We start from the raw sequence: 27,736 nt of genomic DNA, 5'->3' as shown, positions 1-27,736 counted from the left end.
TTACAATCACTCATATCTTTGGAAATTTTCTTTCTATTCTATTTTGGCATAAAATTGGCAAGTGTGCCTTCTCTTATTTTCCTCTTGATCTTTAATGTGTACTAACATCTTTCATCTATCCTTCCATACAATTGATTAGGAATAAAGTTACCTAGTTCCAATGGTGTATACTTGAAATTCTCCATCATATCAATAATTATTTCTTCAACCTTAGCCTTATCTATTGTATCCAATTTATCATACTTAATAAACTCAAATCTAGTCATACCTGCACTCCCCTTGATATTCTAAAAAAAATCATCAATAGCTTGGGGTGACTTGTGTATTGCAATTTTGAATTGATTGGTTTCTTCTAACTTGGCCTTTTCTTCATCATTATCATCATCATATATAGGAATTATGACCTTTCTCCATTACTTCTTTGTAGTTTTTCTCAACTTAACCTCTTCTATGGCATTTCTCTTCTTTTTCAATCTTCTACCTTGGAAAGACTTGGTAACATTTTCCACTCCTTTCTTAGGTTTAGCTACTAGCGTATTAGATGCCCTTGCACATTGTCTTGTGGCTACTTGTGTTGTAGGGACAAGCTTTGTGACCTTCTTCATGATTTTTCTGACATGTGGCTCGATGAATGCTATTTCTTTTCCCTTACCTTTAACTTCTTCTTCATTTCCTTCCTATTCATTAGTTGACATATATTCACTTTTTTCATCAGTGATCTACAAAAACAATTCTTGTTCAACTCCTTCTCCAAGTGTTCTCTCCAAATTTTATATCATGCCTTTTCTTTTCTTCTCTATCTTGGGAGCATTTATTTGTGCTATAATTTTCACTTTAGAAGTCTCATTTCTATTGAATATCTCAGCATCCTTATCAATGGTCTCATCCAATAATGCACTAATTATTGCATTAGCTTCATCAATGTTAATTTTATGTGTCTATGGTCTTAACCATGCAATCCTTGGTATAACTACCTAAATGTATGTCATGTCAGTGTCTACTAAGAAATAAATGTCATCATAGTACTTATCAACTAAGGATTTAGGGATCCATGACTTATTCTTCATCTTCTTCTTAACCTCCTCAAAGTATCCATCCATGACCTTGTCAAATTTGACTTCCAATTGGTTAATGAACCCATTGATTTGTTGTGTTATAGGTTTCTTCTTACTCCATGTGACATCTCCTATTATAGGGAAATAATTTTGAATATAAAAGAAAATGAAAACAAGTAAAGAGCCAAATTTACACATATTGTTCATCACTTTTTTTATGCACTCTAGGCTCTCAGCTAATTGCCTCAATTGTAAGTCAAAAAGATCATAAATATGGTATTTTTTCATAATTTTCCATGAACAATATACAACCACACATGGAATGATGCCTAGTTAGTTAGACTGGTAGAGTTGATGTGTAATAACCCTTACTAAAAACACAATTTCTACATTTTTAATGGTTGAAATCATTATTCCATGCTTGTTCCATACTATCAATGTGTTTGCCTCAAAAAATCCTTGCTTTGGAATAAAATTATCTTAACCTTATCCATAATAAGATAGTCGATTACCCGATAAATGATTTTTTGAGTGATCTTAATTGGTCCTCCTTCCAACCATAAATTCATATCATGAATTAAGCTCAAAACAATCTTTATCCATTATATTTTGAAAACCTTAGAAAAATTTAGGGTATGAGTAAGCACTTTCTTGGCAATATGTTTATGTTTATCCTTTAGTTTCCCCTCTATGCACAAATTCTCATACGTATTTTATCAACTCAAAATCTCTAACCTCTCTAATTGTACACATATAACATGACTGTACATCATGAATCAAAATAACTCTTGGTAGGATTGAGGATAGGGCTTTAAGAAAAATATCATTTCACCCACAATCTGAGGATACGCCTTGAATTATGGTGGCTTAAACACTTCATTTTTGACCAATTCATCATTACTAACCTTTGATTCCATCTTCTTCTTTTCAGAAGTCAAGCTAGATCCCATAATATTATTTAGGGGTTTATCAAAAAAATCTTCTTCACTTGGCCTCAAAACAACTTCTAAAAAATCCACTTTTAATGCCGATGACACATAATAAGGCTTCGTAGAATTGCTCAATAATAGAGATAAATCACTCAGGCTCTTGAAAAATCAAATGTAAAATGTTCATAATGAATGATAAAATTCACTGTATAGGTAAAAAATTTGATTGTAAGGCCTCATAAATGTTTCATACCTATAGTGGGTGCAATATAGGTTGTCTTGACTACTACTACAAAACTTGATAATAACACTTCAAAACTCCTCCATCTTATTTGGCCAATACCATGACTTGGTCATCATTAAAATAATTTGATTAGATGCTTAACACTTTAAAACCTCATTACTAATACTCAACATTATTGACTTTGCAACTCATTATCACAACATTCACTCAATTGATATTTATAGTTCTTCCTCATACTATAAATTTTTCCTTATGCATCTGATCTTATGCTAATTTGAACTTTCATGGTTTTAATCTTAGGAATTAGTGTATAATTTGACAATTTAAAATACAACTCCTTCCTTACTTCTTTTTCTTAGTTTGAGGTGTTGGAATCACCTAATCCATTGGATTGGGTAATCACAACTTTATCATTTTCATTGTTGCCTCCTTCAAATTTATTCATTCAATTTTGATTCATCTCGCTTGTTACTTCTTGAGCACTAACTTCTACTTTTCCTTTGTTCTCTTAATTATGGGATGTTGATGCTTGGTTCCTATAGTCTCTTCTTAGATGATCGACCTTCTTATAGTGAAAATATACTAGACCAAAGTTCTTCTAGTTTTCTAATCTCACCCTAATATTTGTTCTTGCATATTTTTTTGTAATATATCCATACTTTCCACATAACTAACAAGTTATGAAAATATTCTAGTTCCAATTTATCACATTACCTTGCCTAGTTGCATTGTCTTATCTCTTAGGTGTCTAGCTATATTTTGCATTAGAGCTGCAATCTTGTGCCTTGTGACCATACTTCTAACATGTGTAGAAATATCCTTCAAATCTAGATGTAGCTAGTGTCTTATTGATCTTTGATCTACACTCGTATGTTTGGTGTCCATGTACGTGTTGCAATTAAAGCAATAACACTTAAACTCAAGTGTAGAATTGGACTTGCTAGCTTTTTTCCTACAAACATTTGTAAGTTGACCTAATTTTCCATAGTGGTAGCATGTAGGATTCTTGCTCTTTGGTTTTGCATTTATTTTTTCCCCATGCTTTGATTACTCACCTTACTCAGTAGATGTTATGAACTTGGTATAGCCTAATCTAGTAGTATCATGAGATCTTCTTTGTGCTCTTAATTGTTCATTAATTTGTTTCATGGCCTCTCCAGATCTGCTCATTCTTTTAATGCTTTCTTTTTCTACTCTCAATTCATTTTTTATTTTATTATTCTCTAATCTCAAGTTTGTAACCTCTTATGCCTTCCTTGTAATTTCATGATTGCCGCTTCACAACTGATTGACCATGTCAAATTGAATGTGTGTTAGTCTTTGTGATTTAGTGATCATTTTATCAAGTCTTGTATCCATTTTATTCTTATATTCATCAGTCATTAACTTATCTTTTTCATCCTTTTTCTTTTGTTCCATGACTTTACATAGTCTTACTGAGTACCATTCATGTTCTATCTTCAATACTCTCACTTCTTCATTCAAGATGTTGTTCTTCTCCAATAGACTTTCTATTGTTGCATCAATTTCACTAGATCTACCTTCATCAATAAGTGCTCAATTCTTTCTTCCTTGTGTTTTGTTTCATTTTGTTGGACTATCATCCACTTCCTTCTTTTCAAGAATTTCCCCAATTCTTTCTTTTTAGCCTTAACTTATTCCAATGTAATCTAGAAATCAAGCTTCTGCCTTTCAAACACCTTTCCCAATTTGTAGGCTTCCTTCTCTAAGACCTTTGACTCTCAAGTGATTATTACTTAAAGATTCAACCTCTAATTCCTATTATTAGATATCAAATGGAAAAGTGAGATTCTAAGAGCAGAAGGGGGTGAATCAAGATCTCCAAAAATTTTACCATTTCAAATATAAACCATACTAAACATAATTCTTCTACTCCTCATTAACCTTATGCAACATCATGTAATAACATGTAATACTAGATCCAATATCTACTAGCATGATCAAAGAAAATTTAAAAATAAAAAAAACAAATGAGATAGGATTTGGTAATGCAGAAACCCTCCAAGGTGGAGGTAAAACTATAGTGGAGATGACACCTACAAAAATATTTACTATTATGCTAACAAAGTGTCAATTAGGGCTACAATTTTGATCACTTCTTATGATCTACCCTATGAGGGGTTTTCTCTATTAAAATATTACAAGATTATTAACTCTACCTTTACAAAAGGATTTAAGATTGTTAAGTTTTACTAATTCTCCTCCAACTTCCTTCAACTTTCTTATACGACCATTCTTAAATAACCATCTGAAGAAGTTTCTAGATCATAATCAATGATCCTCATTCATCCTTTTTACTACATAACCTTTCTATTTTCTAATTATTTCTTTCTCCTAATTACCTCCTTGTTCTTCACCTTGATTGTAGAAACATGTTACATGCTCAAAAAAATTATTTACATAATATTTTGTGCCAATAAACTAACAAACTACATAACTCAACACATATTGTCTCTAACACTCAGTCGTGCTTGTTTCTTCATGTTGATACTCGACATAGACTTTGACTAGCGAAACTATTTTCACTTAATTTCTTGACAAATATAACACTTGGCTTATATGATGTGTTGCCTTCTAGATAGCTTGACAATACTAACTTCTGGGTCACTATACAATGCTCAACACAAGTTGAGCTTGTGCACTTCTTCTCTTTATAACTTGACCTTCATTATGGCTTGGTCGCAGTGGTGATCGACCAAATCTACCTTGGAGTGACTAAGTATTTTGCATTAATAGACAATACTAAGATCTAATTTAGGGTCAACATTTTCCTAGTTTAACTCAATGTCGAGCTCCTTCTTTTGGATTATAATTATAAATATTTTAATAGGATATGCATCAATGGTTTGAATGTATCTTATTTTTCTTTATCTTCTAATTTTTAATTTTTTTTTTTTTTTTTTTGTATCTTCTCAATCTCTTTATTATATTAATATTATTAATTACTCATATCTACATAAGTCATAATAATTAGTAGTAGAGTACTATATTTCTTAGTGATTTTGTGGAAAATCTTAGATGTGAGTGGGAGCAATGCAAGAGGAATGTAGGTTTTAGGTTGATAAGTTCCACAACAAAAATTATTGACTTTGGAAGATGCAACTAGTAGATTATCTATATCAGAGACAAAATGATCTACACTTAGCATTAGGTTAAATAGGAGAAAATATTGATGGATAATTCATATGAACAATGTGAGGCTTTTATAGAAAACACTAGGAGAAGTACAATTATTCTTTGTATTATTACTAGGTTTCAATATAGAATAAGAAACAACAATTGAAGGTCTAATGAAGGCATTCAAAAAATTGAATGAGAACCCATCTACCTCAATTAAGGTATTCATATCAATAATTATTTAATTCAGACATTCCATAAGTTGGGTCTATTAGTAATCATTTGAATGATTTGAATATGGCCTTAATAGTTAACTAATTTCAAAAAGGTAAAATTTGATAATGAGGTAATGGTGTTAGGATCAGGGATCCCCAAGAGAGGGAGACTGAATTAGTGTAACAATATTCTTTATCTTCTTGAGCCACAACTTTATTCCATAAATAACTAAAGTAGAATGAACAAGATAAACAAGATCAATATCGTAACACAATGATTTATTATAAAGGAAAACTTGGTTAAGGGGAAAACCACAATAGGGATTCAACCCACAAATATATATCCTATAGTAAAAAGCACCTTGTTAAAGGTACAAGTATAATATATGGGGAATATTATGAATTTAGGCTTTTATCCTAGATCTCGCTACTCAATTACAAAACCAAAATACATTAGGGCTTACAACCATTTACATAGAAAAAAGGACTTATAGTCCAAAACTAAACTAACTAGTAGTATCAACTATGCTAATATAGTTATGATAAAGTTGAACATCAATATCATATCACAAAACTCATATATCTCATGTAACATATTCTTCCATTTTCATTTAACCATAATATTTTTTTCACACCTTTGCATGCAAAATTTGTATCTTAAATATGTGATCATATACTCAACAACTTTACTCTATTGACCCAAAATATGGTAATGATAGGTATATAAACTCTATATAATGTTATTTTATTCTTTCCTTTGTTTTTTCAACTAAACCAATCATTGTCAAACCTTACAGACTAGGTCACAAACCTCAAATCCAAATATCAAACTTTGAACCACTCAGTAAAACGTTGGCAATGCAGTTTCCTTCACTTCCATTCTTCTCTGCTCAACTTTGCATTTTTCAATTGTATTTCTTACAAAATTACTTTTCCATATCATCTCATATCTACATGATAAAGGAAAATGTCCTTCATTTATAGTGATTCCATAATACAATTCCTTAAGTTATCTATTAGACCTTCTCAATTAATCATTATAGGACTACATTAAGAACACATTACACTTAGCTATAACATTAATCTTCTTCCTTACAACTTGAATAAATTTCCATACACATAATCTTATGATGAGAAAACTTAGCCACATAATCACCATTGTTTATTCTTCACATCCTCAACCTTGATTCTTAGAAATATCATATCTGCTAAGAGATATATAAAAAGTTTGCCAAAACATGCCTATGTAAACTCTATCTCAAAATAGACATCACCAAAACTTACATAACTTCTTCCAAACTTATCATTTCTTCTTCTGACATTAACTACATATACCAAATACTTATATGTATCTCCCATAGCCTTAGCTATAATACTTAACTAACCATCCATACCAACTTGATATTTCCATTATTCTTCTGTCAAATACCACAGAAAACTACTATGTTGGCATCAATGACAAAATTAGTCATGAAGGTAACATATCATCATAGTAACATATCTACAATACTCCCCCATAGGAATATCATCAGCATTCATGATTCCAACAATCTCACAACATTGAGGTCCTAAGAGAGTGTACTTCTTTGTACATCATTCCTCTTACAGTCTAGATTTAGCATTAGCACCCTTCTACCTTTGGGCCCTAGCTAATCTAATTTGGATCATAAGTAGAGTCATACTTGGAAACCCCACTCTTTCTCTTTCACATTGCAATTGAATGGCTTAGTGAAAAAGTAAAGCAAACGTCTACATCTTATTTAAAGTACTTCCATTTTACTACTAAACATTTTGGTAAACCCGAATTGTGCCTTTTTCTTTTTGGAGTTAGATTCATTATTTTGGGTGGTTACCTTATTTTGGTGAACCTGACATCTTCCCCCCTTCTTTATAAAGTTAGATATCTTAATATCTCTTTTTAGAAGTTAGATTTTTTAATTTTAGGTGTTTAGCCTCATTTGGTAAACCCATCCTCCTTACCCTTTTTTATAGAGTTAGATTTGGCTATCTTGCATGTGGCTAGTGGCTATCTTATTGGTTGTTAGATATCTCTTTTATGATCTTTATAAATTTATGTGGTTAGATCTCATTAGGATTTCCTTTTTTAGCTCTTTTTTATGAGCTTAATTTCAAGAATCCCAACTTATAGAATTCCTATTAGGCAAAGCCATAGACTCATGGACTCCTTTGATCATGATTCCTCTTTTCTTCTTATGACTCATGATGATACTCACATATTTTCTCATGATCTTAATCCTATCATAGATAAAAACTCATAACACTCATATGATGATGATGATGATGATGACACTCTAAGGTTTCCTCCTTTGCAAGTTGATAAGCTTTCTAATGAATTTGATATATTGTAAACTTGGTTTAATCAAGAAAATTAGAATCATGATAGTGTTGTTGTTTTTGAAGCTCTTAACTTTAAAAATAGATTTAACAATGATTATAATAATATTTCAATCTTGTGTGGTACATCTCACCTTATTAATAATCATGTTAAGTCTTTGATAGAATGTGCTCAAGAGTTAGGATTTTCTCCTCCTTCCACAATTGTTGAAACTTCTATCTCAATTTTTGCCACTCTTTCAAGCATATCTACCTATGCTCTACCTCTTGTGACTACTTCTACATAAGTTTCCACTCTTTTAAGTGTTGTTCTTCCTACCCTTTCACTTCCTATGATTGTTCCTCCTACTTATGTTCCTTCTTTGTTACCTTCATATAATGTGGTTTCTTTTAATTATTCAAACCCTTTACTTGTTCCTTCTCATCCTCTGTCAACATCTTTACATATTCATACCTTTCCTAATCCATCTAGCATACCTATGGTTACCAGTGTTGCTTTTGATCCTATCATTAGTACCTTGGTTCAAACTGTCTCTTTGTTACAATAACAACTCACACATTATAATCAACCTAAGTACAATATTCCTACATGTGATGTTTCTAATCCCCTTTCATTAGCTTTGGAACATGTTGAGTTACCTTGTCTTGAGACTTATAATGGCAAGGGAGATTTTGTTATTCATATTAACACTTTTTAGACTATATTCATCAATTTTTCTCATGACTATAGGATTATGGCTAAGTTGTTTCCAGACACCTTTACAAATAGAGCCTTGCAATGGTATTGCTCTATACCTCCTTATTCTATTGATTATTTTCAAACTCTTTTTAATGCTTTCATTCAATAGCTTCATAATAATATTGGTCCACAATTTTATTTAACTAATTTAATGCATTGTAAGCATAATGTTAAAGAGAAAATTACTAATTTTATTGGTAGATTGAAACATGCATATGCTCAGATTTCTTATGATGTTCTTGATCATGATATTCAATGCATTTTTATTTCTAATTTACAAAAGGACATTAGGGATAAGATCCTCCTTACTAAGTATACCTCCTTTTCACATATATGGGCAATGATTCACCATTACTAGTTACAAGTGAGTCAACTTGAGAGCTCTACTCTGATGAATCTTGTTTCTAGTGATAAGAGTGAGGCCACCATAAAGTCAAACAAGTTTTCTAAACCTAAAAATTTCATCAAAATAAAGTCTACAAATATAGTTGATGATTAAGTGGCTACTATGTCCTAAGGTATGGCTACATTTTCCTCTATATATTCTAATCATCAGTATACTTAATTATCTAAGCCTTTTTCTGAGGTGATCAATAAGTTTATTCATGCTCGTATCCTTAGTATTCCTCATATTTCTCATATTGATCCTAGTAAACCTTTGCCTAAGTCTTTTGAATCTAATGCTTTCTATCAATATCATAGACAATTAGGTCATGATACTCAAAAGTGTTATGGTTTGAAGAATTATATTTAGGACCTTATTGATTCTAAAGGTTTTTTTTATGCTCAAGTTAATAACATGAACAATTATATTTCCACCTAATAAGAATTTTTAGATTTAAATACTAATCCTTTTCCTTCTCACTTGATGAAAGTTATTAACCAACTTTATTCTCCCAATCACCATATTGATTCTGATGAGAAGATAGCAAAAGAAAATCACATGGTTAATCATGTTGAATTAGACTCTCAAGCTCTGATTTCTTCTCCACTTAATCCTAAACAAAAAATGCCTATCATTACCTTTAGTCAATCTGATATGTTTAAGGCACCTAATGGTCCTCTTTAGATCACTGCTAGGGTTACTTGTATTCATTCTCATAATTTAGTTCATCCTTCCTCTACTTTGAATGTTATCACTAAAGAACACCATTTTAACAAATGATTGCATAGAGACACTTATGATTCAAATCCTGTGTGGATTCAAACTTGTGATGATTTTCTCTAATGTCCTTAAGGTTCTATTACTTTACTTGTTGAACTTTTAGAGAAAGTTGTTTATACTACCTTTTCTTATATTTCTACTTCTCATCAATTTCAAGTTAAGCTTGGTATTCCATGGATTTCTACCATACAACTTGTAGCATCTCTTATTCACAAATATCTTAAATTTCTTAATAATAGAGATATTGTTATTGTTAATCATTATCTTTATAAACTATCATGTCCTAGAGATTGTGTTGAAATTGATTTTTACTGACCATCTTGTCCTAAAAAACCACCTACTCATATTGATCATCTCTATAGAAACTCTCAAATACATAAAGTAACTAAGATCATGGAGCTAAGTATTCCTAAGGGTTGTTTGCCTCTTCCTATCTTGCCTATTACATATGTTCCTTCTACCTTTGCTTATGTTCCTTCAACTACAACATCTCAACCAGTTGATGTTCCCTCTTCAAAACCTATGGTGTTCAATCCTATTCCTTCTATTATCCCTCGTAAGATTATTCATAATAAAAATTCCCATTAGCATCACAAGAACCATCAAGCTAAAGCTAAGTCTAAATCTCATTCTCTTTCTTCTCAACCTACATCTTCATCTAAAACTTTACCCATCTTTGATTAAACTATGCATCTATTTTTGGAGGAATCTACACAAGGTAACACTTTACATAATTATTATGTTAATATTTTACATTCTATTAATATATATATGGAAGATACTTTAGATGATAGTAGAGATGAAGATATAATTAGAATGGATACTGATTTCCCTAACATGTTTTCTATGTATCTTATAATCACTCCTAGTAATAAGCATAATGACTCTCAAAGGCCTTTCTTAGAAGAAGGCTATGATAGCTACTACGGGGTACATGGAATGCTTGATATGAACTCCATCTATCATGGTAGTTTTTGTTGTTCTTATGATGCGTTTCTCCCATGTTCTATTTTTGTCTTATATTTTGATTTATGTAGATGATCCTTATTTCTTTATTAAGTGAAAGAGGATAAAGTTATCATTATTTCATTCTTCTATTTGTATCTCTTTTCTTCAATATGTTATTCTATTTTGTGTTGTACATGTGCTATTGTATGTACTAGTGGTTTTGTCTCGTCTTCTTGGTCACTTGTGATATGGTAGCACTAATTCTTTTTGATCTCCATGTTATTGGCCCAAAAAACTCTTATTTGTATATCTCTTGTGTCTTTTTCCCCCATTGTGTCATAGTTCTACTTCCTTTGGGAAAATGATGATATTTTATACATGACATAACATTACATGTTATCATATCATCTTACTAACCCCTTAGCAGATCCCTTTTGTACTCTATCTTTTTGTTGTGTTCATTTCCCTTGGTATGTTTATCCTCTTGGATAATCTCATAGTAGAAACATTCTTTCATGGATACATGTACACTTTCATTAAAGCTATTTCTCTTGTTAAAGCATTTGCAATTGCTTTAACATGGGGGCATACACTCTATTCATCCTTTTTCCATGGAATATAAATATTGATTTTGTGTATAGTTTGCAATACTTCAGCCTTTAGTTCTTGGTATGATTTATAAGGTATACCCAAATATATCCATTTTTATTTCATTATTTTCTTCTCTCTTTTCTTTTGCCTTTTAATTTCAAGAAGTTGTGGACAATTTTAGGGGTCTAGTCTCTTTTCTTTTTGGATCTCTCTCTAAACTATTCATAGTTTGGAGGGCTTGATCTTGTTTTTGACCCTTCTTTTGAATACTAACAATCTAGGAAGCATGGTCTTGTTTTGATCCCATAAGTATACACAAATCCTTATACCTAGATCACCTTTTGATTCTTCTTTGAGACATGGAGTTCCCTTCAAATCAAACCCCTCAAGTGGATGACTAGCATGCCACACAAACTTGCTAGACTATTCAATTCTATACCCTTTTTGTAGAGACCTTTTCCCTTGGTTCTTTCTTTTTCCTTGTGTGGTTGACAATAAGACACACAAACCTTATTGGGCAAGCAACTACACCCTTTTTTGTTTTGTAGTGCTTATCTTTCATATTATGATTATGGATATAAAAAATACTCAATTCTAATTGGGATCTTGATGATTTCTTTTCCTCCATAGTCATTATAATATTTTATCTTTTTCTCTACTCTACCATGATTTTGAGGAAACTCATACTCCTACTAAAGTAGGCTCTTATTGTACTGTCTTAAAATGGACACACTTATCTTTTATGGTTGTTGATCTCCCTCCTCTTCATGATTCCTTCTTTGGATCATGGATATGCATATTCTCATTCTTCTTTTCTTCTTCTCTCTTCCATCTTTCCACCCTATGCTTCTGGTATTTGTCTTATCTTTCTGTGGCACCTAGGACCTATCCTTTTTAACTAGGTTAACCCAGGTTGACTTATAGTTGACTAGGTCAACCTAGTGCTCCTAGGTTGACATAATCCTAGACTAGGTCAGTCTAGGTTGACATAGTCACTAGAAGTTTCAAATCTCAGGGCTCAAAAGTCCTTAGGGATTTAATTAGTTTATGATCATTATCCAATTCACCTATATTATTCCCCCCCCTAAAAACTCATGTTTATAGAGGCTTGGAGACTTCATTTTCATATTGCAACCATATCATTTCATTCTTGCACTCAATTAATTCAATCTCTTTCTCTATAGTGAAGATTGCTTCCTTTTGAATTCAAGGAGTTCAAACATTCAAGCCTTTTCCAAGAAATCAAGCAAGGATATTTCTATCTATCATTGAAGGAGCATTTGTAAGCATTTCCTCTTCAATCTCCAGCATATTGTTGGCCATCAAGGGAGGATATATGCATTGAATAATTCATCTTCTTCTTCATCAATACATATTCATATCCATGACACTATGATGGAATTATGGTAGATCCATTGCAAAGAGTGGAGATACCCTACATTGCATATACATGAGAAGGGTGAATCCTAACATTTATCTTGTTCTTTATAGTCATTTACATTTACATTTCTCATTTATAGTTAATTCATTAATCTAGGGCTTAACCAAGGAAATCCCTTTTCAAACCCTAACCCCCAAATGTGTTTTTTCTATGTTGATTTGTAGCTTGGGAGAAAAAAGGATTACAAATATGGAACCTATAATTTGCAAGCTTTATGGAGTCATCAGTTTTGGAGTCATGGACTATATCAACCTAGTTGTAGGATGTCATTCCAAGTTGACCTAGTCCTTTAGTCTCAAATTCTAGGGAGATTTCTAGGTTTTGTTCCTTTGTCATTTTATTTTGAGATTTGTAGCTAAAAGTTAAGAAAATATTCAAATCCAAGAGTTCTTGAGAAAAAGTGCATCTTCCTCTATGCATTTCAAGGTGAGCCTTTCATATTACATTTCCTTTCATATCATTACACTAGATTTATATCTTAATTGGGCTAATTGTATTAATTTGAAATCTATATTTACATTTCCCAAGAAATTAGTTCTATTTCACATTCATGCTATCCTATTAAGGGCTTAAGAGAGTTTATTTCTTTGTATTGCATTCATCTTTACAACTTAGATTTAGTATTAGCACCCTTCTCCCTTTGGGCCCTAGCTAATCTAATTTGGATTATAAGCGGAATCATACTTGGAAATTCCCCTCTTTCCCTTTCACATTGCAATTGAATGGCTTAGTGACCAAGTGGAAGTCTATATCTTATTTGAAAAGTTTCCATTTTACCACTAAAAAGTATCAAGATCCCCTATCAAATTAGAGTCAACATAGCCTTGCAAATTAGTAGTAGATCCACCAAAATGTAAACATTTACTAGATGTTCCTCTCGAATATCTGAAAATCCATTTGACTACTTGTCAATGCTCAATCCTAGGATGAATCCTATACCTACTAACAAATCCCAATGTATGTGCAATAGTTGGCCAAGTACATACCATAATATACATTGAACTTCCTAGAGCTAAAGCATAAAGTACCTTGGACATCTTATCCTCCTCTTCTTTTGTCTTTGGACACATCTCCTTAATCAATTTCAAATGACCAAGCAAAGGTGTATCGATAGCTTTCACATTCTATATAGATAAATGTTGCAACACCTTCTCAATATAATTAGCCTAAGATAATGTCAATTTTATATTCTTCCTATCACTACAAATTTTCATACCAAGGATTTTTTTTTTGCTGCCCCTAAATCCTTCATAGAAATTGAATGTGCTAATTGTTCTTACAACCTCTTAATGTGATCCATGTCAAACCTAACTACAAGCATATTATCAACATATAAGCATAAAATAATGTATATTTCATCATATAACCTCTTAAAATAAAAAAAATAATCTATATGACACCTAATGTATCCATGCTCATTCATACATTTGTCAAATTTAAGATACCATTGTTGAGGTACTTTCTTCAAGCCATATAAATCTTTCTTCAATCTACACACTAAATTTTCCTTACCTTTGACCTCAAATCCCTATGGTTGTTCCATATATATTTATTCATCCAAATCATTATGAATAAAAGCTTTTTAACATCAAGCTTCTCCAAAACGCAAATCTTCAGTAGCTACAATACTTAAAACAGTGTGAATACAAGTCATTTTAATAATAGGATAAAATATCTCATCACAATCAATGCCATTTTTCTATGCAAACCCTTTTACAACTAACTTGTCTTTAAATATTTTATTACCTCTATCCTCTTCTTTCAATCTATAACTCCATTTATTCTGTAAAGCCCTTTTACCTATAGGTAACTTACATTTAAATCCCAAGTTTGATTTTTCAGCAAAGAGTCTTTTTCTTCTGTCATTGCAGACTCTAACTGAAGTTGTGTGTCCACGTGCACAACTTCATCATAACATGCAAGGTCAATAGTAACTATTAATAAAATAGAATACAAAGAGGGAGAAAATCTTTGTAGAGGTCTACATAGAACATGTTAATATTCTAACATTCACTAGGGTGTGTGGTATTTGTTGTTGTGATTGTTACAAAGCATGAGAAACTATTGGGACATCATCCTTTTGAGTATCATCCAACACTTCATAATAATTTTCTTTCTTCTCATGAAATTGCATAGATCTTTCTACAACATTTTCTCATTGAATATGACATCCCTACTTCTTACAATTATATGATTTTTAAAATCTCAAAGTGTATAACTAAATTCATCAATGCCATATCCAAAAAATACACATTTCTTTGACTTAGTTTCCATCTTAGTTCTATTTTCATAATCTATATGTGAAAATGATTCACAACCAAAGGTTTTGAGAAAAGAGTAACTCACCTTCTTAGCAGTCCATGCTTCCTCTAGAATACCACAACCCAAAGGAGTATAGGGACCTATACTAATCAAATATACATCAGTATTGACAACCTTTATGCACATGTTTAAGGGTAGTCCAACATGAAATCCCATGCTCCTTATATGCTCCATTATTATCATGTTCATGTGTTAAGCCACTACATTTTCCCATGGAGTCCTTAGAATAGTTTTTTATCTATGAATACCATTAGTAAATTAATAATCTTCAAATTCTTTGTTATAATACTTACCACCATTATCAGATCTAAGACATTTTAGCCTTTTACCAGTCTCAGTCTCAACCAAGCATTTCTATTTCTTCAAATTTATAAATATATCATATTTATGTCTAAGGAAATAAACCAATACTTTTCTAGTTACATCATCAATAAATGTAACATAATAATGAGAGCCACCAAGGGAAGATAACTAAGCTAGTCCCCATACATCTATATGCACAAGCTCTAATTCTCATCTTTCTTTTCCTTCACACTCTTCAGAAAACTATCTTTCTTCTATTTTCCATAAACTTAAATTTTATAGAAATCCATATTAACACATTTTAGACATGGAAAAAATATCTTTAAATGAAGTGATTTCATATCTTTCTCCCTCATGTACCTAAGTTTGTTGTGCAATAGTGCTATTCCAAAATGCATAGCAATTGTTTGTTCTCCCTACTTAACTACAATAACTATTCTTAAATATTCATTTTTCTCTAAAATAATTAAAGTATAAGAAAAATTATGACCTATACAAAGATATAAGGTTCCTACTTTCACACATTTTTCTACTACTAAGGAAACTCTTGAAACCTTACAATTTTTATCATTAAAATTAATTGTGCAACCCTCATCACCCAAGTGCCCTACTAAAATCAAATTTTTACTCAACCTTAGAACATGTCTTACCTATTGTAGTAGTGAATGATTTCCATTCTATAACCTAATCTTAATTCTATCCTTTCCAATAATATAATAGAGTTCATTATCACACAAATAAACAAGCCCAAAATCTCCTTGGACATAATCAATTAAATAAACTCTATGAGATGTAGAATTAAATGAAGCCCCTAAATCTAAAACCTATGAATCATCAAAATTTTCTAAGGAAAGTAGCAAAGAATACTCTTCTGATTTATTACTTGCTACATTTTCCTCCATGTTTCCATCCTATTTTGTGATGTGTAGCCTAATTAGACTCAGAGGCTTATTTGGTAGATTTTTTTCTCCCCATATTATTTTATGGGGGTCTAGGGTAGCACCCCCAAGATGGGGTCCTGGGGTAGCACCCCAGGTGTACTCCTTATTGTAATATAGGGTGGGGTTGAGAGGTAACACCCCCATGGGGGTTTTGGGGGCTAGCATCCTCGAAGCCAAAAATGACCTTATATTGTAAAAGGCATTAGCTACTATTTTTCTATTATTCTAGCCATAATTTTGTAAGAAAAAATAATTTTGTATAAAAATTCTTAGGGTTAGGGATTTTTGAAAGGTGTGATGCAAAAAATTGGTTCTTGTAGAAGTATTGAGCTATAAGGGATTATGGAATGTAATTAGATTGCAATCATTGGATAATAATAATATTAGACTTTTTGTTGGTAGATGTAGCCCAAGGATTGGGTGAACCACATTAAATCTTGGTGTCTTATGTTCTTTTATATGCGATCTATTATTTTTTGATATTGGTTATATTTGCATGTAAATCTTATTTCTATCTAAGGTTAATCCTAACAAGTGGTATCAGAGCTAGATGGTTGTCATTTTTTTAGACAAACCATCGTCATTTCTTTTGTTTAGCAATCCTTGTTAGGAAGGTCTCATGGTTAAGTGGGAGTCTCATTATTCAGTGGGAGCAATGGTAGATGAGGTTAAGATAAAGGTGGGGAAGTTTAATGGATAGAAATTTTAGATATGGAAGATGTGAATGGAGGACTATCTCTATTAGAAGGATTTATGGAAGCTACTAGAAGGAGAAACCAAGAAATGGGGAACTATGAGAGATGTGGAATGGGAGATTTTAGATAGAAAAGCACTTGGAAACATTTGATTATGCTTGGCACATTAGTGACATTTAATATCACAAAAGTTAAGATGGTGGAAGAGTTGATAGAAACCCTAGCGAAATTGTATGAAAAGCCCTTCGCTTCACATAAGGTATTTCTCATGAAGTGATTATTTAATATGAAAATAGAAGAAGGTGGATATGTTGCAGATCATTTAAATGAGTTTAATGTTGTTACTAGTCAGTTATCTTCTATGGGTATTAATTTTGATGAAGAAATTAAGGCTCTCTTGATTTTGTGTTCTTTGCCTGAAAGTTGGAATGGCTTGGTAATGGCTATGAGTAATTTTTTTGTTGGTTCTAATACCCTAAAATATGATGATGTGATTAGTATTATTTTGAGTGAAGAAACTTTTTGAAAAACCTTAGGTGGATATACATCAAGAAGTGCTTTGCATGCACAAAGTAGAGGTAGAATGACTTAGAGAGGAAGTAATTCTAGAAATTTTGGAAAATCAAGAGGAAACTCAAAGGGGAAGAAGTCTCAATCTAGAGGACCAAGAGATTGTTGGTACTATGATAAAATAGGGCATAAGAAGAAAGATTGGTGGAGTCAAAAGAATAATAGAGGAGATAAACCAAAAGGGAACTATTGATCTCACATTGGTTTTGACAAGTGAGTGTCAACACACTTAAGTTATTTATTGGTTCATGCTGAACTAGTAATACATGCCGATCACAACATGTATATATTAGACCATGCTAAGTCATAGTGAGTGTCAAATCACTCATGTGCTGAGTCACTCAAGTGTTGAGTAGATACTATATGCTAAGTGACATAACGGATGAGTAAATAATGGATGCTAAGCAATATAGGTTTTGAATAATAAAAAATAGATTAGTGTATGTCAAGCATTAGAGACTTTAGATGCCAAGTAAGAAAATTTTGATTTTTTTTTTGTAAAGGCACAAACAATTATGTAAACTGTTTTTTAGCTGACTTAAGATTGAATTTCAATATTTTGGAGATAAGGACAAATCTAAAGTTGGATTCCCTATGCAATTACATGCAACCAATCAAAAAATAGGAAGGATTAAGTGGAAAAATGGATGAATCTTAGTCATAGATTCATACCTAACCCTAAGTCACTAAGTCTTCTTAAGGAGGAAAAACCCTAAAATCTTAACATAGAAAGGAGTGAAGAGAGAAGTTTTCATGTGCAAACAAAGCATTCATGGTGGCTTAGAAGTTATGAAGTGAAAAAATATTGTAAAATTAGTTGGAGTAGAGTAGAGGAAAGGAGAAGGATACAACAAAGAGACATCTAATTGAGAAGGATCAAGAAGACATCAGTTTAGATGTAATCTGTTATCAAACAAGAAAGTGCTAACCACAAGATCAAAGCTAAGACATTCTAAAAAGTGATTTCAGTCAAAATCTCTTAACAGAGTAGTCCCAACAGTCTGTATGAAATCATCTAGCAAGGTGCTTACTTAGTTGTAAGTTAAAGTCCTTTAGCAAGGTGTACTTTTAACAAGGTGTTGAAATCCTCTAACAAGGTTAGACCTAACAATCTTTTTAAGCCTTTAACAAGGTAGACCTTTCATAGGGTAGATCATGTCTCATGCTCAAAACATTGTAACCTTCATTGGATACACTTTTTTACTATAGTATGGAAGATTTTTGGGTGTCATCCCCACCCCAATTTTACCTTCTCATTGGAGGGTTTTTGGATAATCATATCTGATGTCATATGTGTATAATTACATGTGTTTAAATGATTTAGATGTATATGCTTTAGATATTATTTTAGTTTATTCATTGTATGTATGAGATGGATGTATGGTGAGAGTTTTATGGGTCCAAGTTTAAACTACTAATTCACCCAACTCCTCTTAGAAGTTTACCTTTCTTATTGTAATTTTAATAATTAGTATCAAAGATTTGTTCTTTAAAAGAGAAGCTTTACAACTTTGAGGAAAGATCTTGAAATGGAAGTCTACAAGTTAGGAAAGACTATTGAGAATCAAGAAATTTAAATACAACTCATTCTACATTAACTAGATGAAGCAAGAGAAGAACTTAAGAAATCTTTAAAGAGAAGGAAGGAAATTGCTATTATGGAGAAAGACACACAATACAAGGAGATAGACATTAATAAGCTATTTATATGTGGAGACTCAAATGAAATTGATACCGTAGTTGCAAATCTAATGGAACAGAATAGACCCCAAGCTAAGGAAATCAGAAATCTCAAGTTAGAGCAAGAATCAAAAGCTATACTACTAACAAAAGAAGAAAGCCATCAAAGACAAAGCCATGACCGAAGAAGACAAAATAATTTTGGTGAAAAAACTGGAAGAGAAGTCAATAGAGCTAACCAAGATTTCCAATATGCAATTGGATACTCTAAGTCAAATGATGAATGCCAACTATGAATTGAATGTCAAGGACATTGAGATAACTACATTGAAGTTGTAGAATGAACAATTATAGAGTGACCTAAAGAGAGAAAAGGAATTTGCTGAAAGTTTCAACAAGCCAAAAGAAGCCATCAAATACTCTGAGCAACTATTGAGATCCCCTAGATCCAATAATGATACATCTAGACTAGGATACACATAAATACACTTAAAGGAATCTCATTTAGCAAACCAAGTTGCAAATCTTCATCCTAACAGGTGGATTAGTCAAATCCTTGAACAAGGTATACCTCATAATCTTATGCAAATCTCTTTACCGAGTGCATACTTCATTGTATATTTGTAAATCCTCTAATAAGGTGGACCTAGCAGTCCTTATTGCTCCTAATAGGGCAGATCATCAGAAGTGGTCAATGTAAACCTTAATTGTTAGAATTGCTTTAGAATAACTAAGAGGGGGGGGGGGGGGGTGAATCAGTTATTCAAGGTCCATATGTCCCTTTCAAACTTTTCACTCAGTGTGGTGAATCCATTCAATCATTTATTTTATTCAAACTTTAACTTGTCTAATTAGCAAGTTACTATAAATCAATGTGCAAGTATAACACACAAGAAATCAACACATGACATAGTGATTTATGTGGAAACCCAATTTGGGAAAAACCACTAGTAATATGCTACTCAATTCTCACCCTTCTGAAGTGATTCCCTATGAAAGACTTTCCTTGTTAAAGACTAACAAAAAACACTGTTAAATGCGACCTCATTAGAGGATTTAACCATCCTATTAGAAATGGGCCTTGTAAAAGGACTTTAGAATATTCACTTGGAATGCCACCCTATTAAAGGATTTACAAATAGCTATTATGTAAACCTAAGTCCATAGGATTTTCAGATCTAATACAATTTCTAGAGAGTATTAGAAAATCTTGACCTAACTACAACATACAACTTATCTTGCAGATCTCAAATCACTTCTTTGCTCATACCCTTGCCTGGCCTTCTATCTCTTCAACTCTTAACTGCTTGCCTTATCTTTCAAGATTTGTCTCCTTGAGTCTCCATACTCAATGTACTAGAGCAATCATCTTTTCATGAAAACTTGTAGAAGTAGAGCCTCTATGCTCTTCCTTCTCCTTCTTGACACTCTTTCAATCACTTCACAAATTTGACACTTTTGCAACAAGAATATCAAAAGCTCTCTTCTTCTTGGTTTATGACTTCTTAAATAGAATTCTTGGAGTTCCTTTTCCTACTCAATTCATCTTTTCTTCAATTTTAATTCGCATGGAATAGGTAGGATTCATTGCATCTAACCCATATTTTGTTTCCTTTAGAAACTTCTTGAATAATCCATTAGAATTTGCCCAAAAACTATTTACATAGGATTTTTTGCCAACAACTCATCATCCTTATCGTCCAACTTGTTCACAAAATTCAATGTAACCACTAAGTTAGCTTGGATTTGGAAAATCTTCACTATTTGAAATAATGCAGTAGCTCGGCACTATTGAAATACTGGTGCTTGGCACATACTGTGTTACTCGGCATCAACTATGTTTTTCTTGATGCTCAACACCTAAAGATTACTCAGCACCAATTGAAAAAATTTCCTGATGCTCGACACCTGATCTTTACTCAGCACTTGAAGATCACTTGGCACTAACTAAAAATGTTTATTACTTGGCTTCTACTAAGAATTTTTCTTGGCTTCAACTGATTTGCTCAGCTTCAACTAATGATCAAGGTTAAAGATTTGCAATCAACTTTGTTACAACTTCTTCCTTCAATTATGTCTAAGTGTGACCATCCTCTATATCTTTAAGTATGTTATCAATACACTACTTAAGCATTTTCTTAGTTGATTCTTACACTTCATTACAAAATCATAACTCAACCTTTCCCTTAGCTACTCTTGTTACATCTTGTTGATCAAATCCTCTTCCTCAATCAACTAAGTGATAGTGCTTGAATCTTATAAGAAAATATCATTTCTACAAACAGCAGGTTTGACATCAATGCCAAAACAATGATTGAAACATTCTTTTACAACAATCTCCCTCTTTGATCTTCAACAACAATGAGCTTTTCAATCAAATTTCCAACAATCTCCCTCTTTGGCATTGATGGAAAACCATGCTAATCAACCATCAGACTAAACTATTCAACCACAAACTAACTAGGTTAAAATAGTAAGTCAAAAGCCAAAAGTAAATTGTAACATTACATCTCCTTCTACTATTTTGATTGCTTCTTTTTAGCTTCTCTGTCTTTGCTATTGTAGCCTTGTTCATTGTCTTTCTCCCTTTGTATTGTTCATCTTCTATTGTTCTAATCAACCTCTAAAATCTCCATCTATCTTTATTTGTTTAGTTCTCTATATTCAATCTTTGTCTGAATATTTTATCTTCAATACTTGTTGATCAACCATTCACTTCCCCCTCTTTGACAACAATGCCAAATACATATTAGCATCTTTAATATGTAGATGTAGCTCTTGCAAATTTAGTCAATCTCTCCCTCTATCACCTTGCTTGTGACTGATTTGAATTTTTCAACACTTCTATTACTTTAGGCATGGATCCCAAAGTAAACATCCTCTATATCAATGTGTAAAATCTTCAACATTTGGCTTATTTGATGTAGACCATTCTTGCTTTTGCTTTAAGTAGCCTTAGCTAGGGGTATCACCCCTAAATTACCTCAAAGATACTCAAAAGCATCTTTAGGTAGTGCTTTTGTGAAGATATCAGCAATCTGTTCCTTTGAGCTAACATATTCCATCTTCACTTGTTTATCTTCCACGAGCTCTCTTACATAGTGATACTTAATTGCAATATGCTTGGTTTTAGCATGCATTATTGGATTATTTGATATATTAATAGCACTTGTATTATCATAATAAAGTGTCATAGGCTTAATTACCTCTTCCTTCACACCTTGTAGAAAATGTTTGATCCACACAATATTAGTATAGTTTATAGCCACTGCCACATATTTAGCTTTAGTAGTAGACTGTGAGGTGTAGCTTTGTGCTTGTCCATGTAATCAACCTCTTTCCTAAGAAAAGTTCTCCTCCACTAGTGCTTTTTCTATCATTAATGTTACCTCCCCAATCTGCATTAGTGTAAGCTCTCAGTTCAAATTTTTCATTCCTTTTGTAGTACAAACCAAAGTCATCAGTTCCTTTCAGGTATCTCAATATTCTCTTTACTGCCATTAAGTGTTTGTCTCTTGGATTGGCAAAAAATCTAGCCACTATTCCAACAACTAATGCAATTTCTAGTCTACTATGTACAACATATTGTAGCTTTCCAATCATTGACCTATACAATGTCTGATTTACTTCAGCAGACTCATCATTCTTGGATAGCTTATGTCCAGTTGCCATTGGTGTGTTGATTAGGTTTGAGTCTTCTAGCCCAAATGTTTTGAGTACTTCCTTGATGTATTTGGATTGAGTCACAAATATGCCATGCTTCAACTAATGTACTTGTAATCCAACAAAGAATTTGATTTCTCCAAACATTGACATCTCAAATTCATGCTTCATTTGATTTGCAAAATCTGTGCATAAAACATCTTTGCCTCCAAATATTATGTCATCAACAAAGATTTTTGAAATCAAAATGTCTTTACTTTCCTCATATTTGATGTACAAATTGATATTTTCATCTATTCTTTCAAATCCTATTTTTACAAGATATTTGTGCAACCTTTCATACCGTACTCTTGGTGCTTGCTTGAGTCCATAAAGTGCTTTGTTTAGTTTGCGAACCATGTCCTTGTTCTTCTCATCAACAAACCCCTCTAGTTGTTCTATGTAGACTTCCTCTTCTAGTATACCATTCAAGAAAGCTGACTTCATGCCCATTTGGTAGACTTTGAAACTTTTATATGCAAGTAATGTTCTTACTCCTTCCATTCTTGCAACACGAGAAAATGTCTCTCCATAATCTAGTCCTTCTTGTGCATAGCCTTTGCAAACTAATCTAGCTTTGTTTCTTGTTATTTCACCATTCTCATCAAGTTTGTTTCTAAACACCCACTTGGTACCAATCACATTCTTATCAGCTAGTCTAAGAACTAGAGACCAAGTTTTGTTTTTCTCAATCTGATCTATCTCTTCTTTCATGGCCTTATACCAGTCATCATCTTGCAATGCATCTTTGACTATTTTTGGTTCAATCTTGCTCAATAGACATGATTCATTTTTTATTCTATTCCTTGTCATTGGTCTAGCATCCTTATTACCAATGAGTTGATTTGTAGGGTGATGTCTTCTTACATACTTAGCTAATCTAGGTTCAGTCCTTCTTTCCACATTTGATCCCTTAGCTTTAGATTCATTTCATTCTTCTTCATCAGGTAATTCATCATTCCTTTCATGTATACTATTTTTAGAACTAGTTTGTTCATTTTCTACATTCTGCAGATTGAATTTTGAATGTAACTCGACATTTACAGGCTAAGACTCGGCAGATACTAAAGTTTTTTGTTGATTCCCAACTTTATTTGTAGCATTGTTTTCAGCTATCATTCCTTCATAGAAGTATACAAAGGATCTATAATCCTCTATTTTCTTTGACTCATCATCTTGAACGTCTACATGCTCATCAAAATTTACATTTGCACTCTCCACAACTCTATTAGTGTTAGTATTCAAACACTTCTATGCCTTGCTTTTAGTGGAGTACCCAAGAAATATTCCTTCATCACTTTTTGCATCAAACTTTCCATTTATAATATCTTTTAGAATATAGTATTCACAACCAAACACTTTGAAATGTTTAACATTAGGTGAATGACCATAACATAATTCAAAGGGTGTTGCATTTGTACCTTTCTTGACTTGAACTCTATTCAATGTGTAGACTACAATACTTATAGCTTCTCTCCAGTACTTAAGTGCAACATTTTTCTCCTTCATCAAAGTTCTAGCATAGTCAATCATTGACCTCTTTCTCCTTTCAGCAATACCATTATGTGGTTGAGTTCTTGCTGTTGACATTTTCCTTTTAATACATCTATGAAATCTCCTAGCTAGTAGTGCTTCTAATTGTTCCTAATCTTTGGCATCTATGTTGTTATCACTAGATGCATGTTTTCCTTTTATTCTTCTTTTTATTGATGTGTCCTTATCAGTATCTTTTATTGTCATTTTTTCCTTGAAAGAAAATTCAAGGTTCTCAGGTCTGTAATTGTCAAAATTGGATAGCTCAAATGTAGTCAGTCTTCTAACTATTCCTTCAAAAGTTAGTGTGTTTCCTTATACACACCTTAGCTCTTGAATGGCTGAAACTCTTATAGCATAGATAGGGAGTAGAGTTCTCAAGTATTTGTTGATGGATTTTTATTCTTCTAGTTGACCACCTAGACTTCTTATTGCACTCACCACTTCTCTTATTCTTGCAGCATACTGAGCAACATTTTCATCTTCCTCCATCTTCATGTCATCAAACTTCCCTCTTAGGCTTTCTCTCTTTGCTCTCTGGACATTCTGATCTCTTCCATAGATTTTTGACAGGGTTTTCCACATCTTGAATGTAGTCTCACAGTCTTTGACATCATCATATTCGACATAGCTAAGTGCAAAGGCAATCTCCAACATTGCTTGATTGTGCTCCTTCTTCTTTTTCAAATCATCTATAGTAAGAGGTTCTACTGAAGTTACATGTTCTATTCCAATGGACATTTGTGCATAGTCACCTATTGATCCAAGGTGCAATTTTATCAAACTTTGCCATGTAGAAAAGTTGTTCTTATTAAGCTTGGGAACTTCTCTCTTGGACATCTTGATCTTCTTGCTTCTAGTACCTTGAAACTAAATCAGCAAAAGGTTCTGATACCAATTGTTAGAATTTCTTTAGAATAACTAAGAGTGAGGGGTGAATTAGTTATTGAAGGTGTAGATGTCCCTTTTAGACTTTTCACTAACTATGGTGAATCCATTCAATCATTTATTTCATTCAAACTTTAACTTGTCTAATTAGAAAGTTATTGTAAATCAACATGCGAGTATAACACATGAGAAATCAACACAAGAAATAGTGATTTACGTGAAAACCCAATTTGGGAAAAACCACCAACAACATGCTACTCAATTCTCACCCTTGTGAAGTGATGCCATGTGAAAGGCCTACCCTATTAAAGAATTACAATACACACTGTTAAATGCAACCTCATTAGAGGATTTAACCATCTTGTTAGAAATGGGCTGGTAAAAGGACTTTAGAACATTCACTTGGAATGCCACCCTATTAAAAGATTTACAAATGATTGTTAGGTCAACCTAAATCCATAGGATTTTTAGATCTGATACAATTGCTAGAGAGTATTAGAAAATCTTGACCTGACCACAACATACAACTTATATTGCATATCTCAGATCACTTCTCTGCTCATACCCTTGCCTGGCCTTCTATCTCTGCAACTCTTAACTGCTTGCCTTATCTTTCAATCTTTGTCTCCTTGAGTCTCCATACTTAATGTACTAGTGCAATCATCTCTTCATGACCACTTGTAGAAGTAGAGCCTTTATTCTCTTCCTTCTCCTTCTTGACACTCTTTCAATCACTTCACAAATTTGACACTTCTGTAGCAATAGTATTAGCAGCTCTCTTCTTCTTGGTTTATGACTTCTTAAATAGAAGTCTTGGAGTTCCTTTTCCTGCTCACTTCATCTTTTCTTCAATTTTAATTTGCATGGATTAGGTAGGATTCATTGCATCTAACTCATATTCTATTTCCTCTAGAAACTTCTTGAATAATCCATTAGAATTCACCCAAAAATAGTTTACATAGGATTTTGTGCCAACAACTCATCATCATTATCCTACAACTTGTTCACAAAATTCAATGTAACCACTGATTTGGTGAATCTTTGTTATTTGAAATAATGCAGTAGCTTGACACTATTGAAATATTGGTGCTTAGCACATACTATATTACTCAGCATCAACTATGTTTTTCTTGATGCTCGACACCTAAAGATTACTCGGCACCAATTAAATTTTTTTTTTGATATTCGACACCTAATCTTTTACTCGACACTTGAAGATCACTTCACACTAACTAAAAATGTGTGTTACTGGACTTCTACGAAGAATTTTCTCGGCTTCAACTGATTTTCTTGGCTTCAACTAATGATCAAGGTTAAAGCTTTGCAATCAATTTTGTTACAACTTCTTCCTTAAATTATGTCTAAGTGTGACCATCCTTTGTATCTTTGAGTATGTTATCAATACACTACTTAACCATTTTCTTAGTTGATCCTTGCACTTTATTACAAAATCAAAACTCAACCTTTCCCTTAGGTGCTCTTGTTACATCTTGTTGATTAAATCTTCTTCATCAATCAACTAAGTGATAGTGTTTGAATCTTATAAGAAAATATCATTTCTACAAATAGCTGGTTTGACATCAATGGCAAAACAATGATTGAGACATTCTTGTACAACAATATCCCTCTTTGATCTTCAACAACAGTGAGCTTTTCAATCAGATTTCCAATATTAACATGCCAACTTTATACTACAGTACTAAAGCTTGTGGATATCATCCTCACGTTAGTTTTACTTTTTATTTGGAAGGTTTCTAGGTCACCAAATCTTTGTGTCAAAGTGTAATGAATGCTTTCATCTTTTTAGTTTCTCATGCATGCATTTAGATCAGAATATTCATATTGGATTAAGTGTTAATTAGATTAAAGTTTTAGAAGTTATTGATTCATCCCTCCCCTCTTAGTAACTTAACATTGTTAAGAATATTTCTAACAATTGGTATCAGAGCTTTGTGGTTCTTAGGAGAAAAGTTTAACAACTTGAGCAAAGACCAAAGGCCATAGAAATATTCAGACTTGACAAAGCTATTGACAATGAGAAGTTAGATTTGGAAATGGCTATTGTCCAACTCAAGAAAGAAAAGGAGTAACTCGCACAATCCTTGAAAAGAAGAAAAGAACTTGCAATTCAAATAAAAAATCATCTCTACATTGAAGAAAGAATTGAAGACCTTCATTTCAGCAATCCAGATTAAGCAAATGAAGCAATCAAAGAACTCCTAGGAAATAATGGTTCACTGCAATAAGAAGTAAGAAAACTAAGAAGAGAATAAGAAATTCAG

The sequence above is a fragment of the Cupressus sempervirens genome, chromosome 11 (genome assembly GCF_028749045.1).
Source record: "Cupressus sempervirens isolate cs-2001-9-10 chromosome 11, ASM2874904v1, whole genome shotgun sequence".
In the NCBI taxonomy this organism is placed as follows: Eukaryota; Viridiplantae; Streptophyta; class Pinopsida; order Cupressales; family Cupressaceae; genus Cupressus; species Cupressus sempervirens.
This window is presented reverse-complemented; position numbering follows the sequence as displayed.